The sequence below is a fragment of the Quercus suber genome, unplaced genomic scaffold (genome assembly GCF_002906115.3).
Source record: "Quercus suber isolate HL8 unplaced genomic scaffold, Cork oak 2.0 scaffold_1167, whole genome shotgun sequence".
In the NCBI taxonomy this organism is placed as follows: domain Eukaryota; kingdom Viridiplantae; phylum Streptophyta; class Magnoliopsida; order Fagales; family Fagaceae; genus Quercus; species Quercus suber.
In genome coordinates this window covers 73163-74928 of record NW_027070566.1, presented here as the reverse complement: position 1 = coordinate 74928, position 1766 = coordinate 73163, and the positions used below count along the sequence as shown (strand labels likewise).

At 35.3% G+C, this 1766-nt stretch overlaps 1 long non-coding RNA gene across 1 annotated transcript; it reads right to left on the bottom strand.

Moving 5' to 3' along the window:
- Positions 1 to 159: 159 nt before the first annotated feature.
- LOC111996385 (uncharacterized) lies at positions 160 to 1417 on the bottom strand. Its single transcript, XR_002881233.2, has 2 exons — positions 1174 to 1417; positions 160 to 345 (listed from the first exon to the last, which is right to left on the bottom strand). It is a non-coding gene; the product is annotated as an uncharacterized LOC111996385 (long non-coding RNA).
- Positions 1418 to 1766: the final 349 nt, after the last annotated feature.

Here is a 1766-nt window from a genome sequence, read left to right as displayed (position 1 = left end):
AGATAAAATTGAAGTTAATTCAACATTTAAGGTGATTTCAATATTCCAAACAAATATATACTAAGCCACTTGCTATACTCATGCAACTACCTTCACCTTGCTTCTGTTGGCCAGCTGCATTTTCTGATTCAGACTCCTTTACCTCTGGCACCACATTAGTTGTTACATCCACAGTAGGAACACCATTTGCATCAGCTTTAGTGGACTCTGAAGCACTTAAATTATCTTTTGCAGGAGCATCAGATGAAACCACTGATTCAGAAGAATTTGTAGTATTATGTGCTCCTCTCCTGTTCTTCCCTTTGTTTGATTTCCCCGCCATCTCTGCCCCCTAATTCAGACAATCTGCATCAGTAGAGAGGTCACATAGAATTACTCTCTTGCAATATATTACAAAGCGATTAGCAGCAGACGCAAACCTACATTCTCTGCACTTATTAAATCAGTGGAAAATTTTCATTCACTCAAACAATAAAGCCCAAGAACACCAATGCAAAGAATGTAACAACTATACATTTAAATCACGGCTCACACAAACACGCATACACATACGGCAACACACGCTATCAAATAATTGATCCCATCATTTCTTTCAGAGTAATCTTATGATGCCCTATTCAGAAACACACTAACCCTCCAACACCCCAATTCATACAAATGTACAGCAAACCCAGTAACCCACATACTCACCAAAACAAAATTGTCAAAAACTCCCCAAAATGAAAACTTTACAGCAAAATTGCCATTATCCCACAAAGAAACAGATACCCAATTACCATAAATCCACGAAATGCAAATTCAAACTACAATGAAAGCAAATAAAACCCAAAAAAAAAAAAAAAAACGGAGCTTTAATCATAAGCACTAATACTAAGCATTAACAACAGCACAAAGCAAACTATAGACATATAAAGCCTACTATTTCAGCTGCCAAATACTGATACTAAAAACCTTCACTGAAAACTGAAGCCAATACAATTACTTTGACTCACTCTAACACAAGTTTTGGCTGTTCTTCAAAAACCCAATAGAGTAAACAACACAAAGATTCAAAATTTCACTTCTTTTTCTCTGTACTCAACATTTTCTCGAGAAACAAACGGATAATTAGAAGGGAAAATAAAGAAAACGAAGCAGGAGTGTAAAAGCAATAAGAAAATATAGCAGTCTTACCAATGAGATATAGCTCTCCACCAATCGCAGCTAAAGTGTTCGATGAAATTACTCACAGAGAGAGAGAGAGAGAGAGAGAGAGAGAGTGGGGTTTAAGCAAAAGGGGGGTATAGAGGGAGGAGCAGAGGGAGGAGTGGCTGAGGCTGTGAGAGGCGGCGAAATTTCGCCCTTTTTATGTGATGAAGGAGAGACAAAAAGACACAGAGAAAGAGAGAGAGAGAGCGAGAAAGCTTTCTGATTATTTGGAAACCCAACCTTTTAATGGGCTTTGGGAGTTGGGCCTAGACCTTTTTTAGGTTTACACTTCTTCTTTCTACTACTTTTTTTTTTTTTTTCTATTTTTGTTGCTAGTTTTCTATTTTTTTATAAATAAATTTTTTTTTGAATATAAATAGAGATGATAATGGGATAAATGGATTTGCAAATTTGAAATTTTACCCTTTTTTTGTGTATGCTCCCACCTAAATATGTTGTTATTCAATCCCCATTCTCAATTTATCTTAATTTTACTAGTAAATATTTTTGTTGGTGTCGTTTTTTTTTTTTTTTAAATTGTCCTTGTATTATTACTTAATTTAATTACAACAGTGATA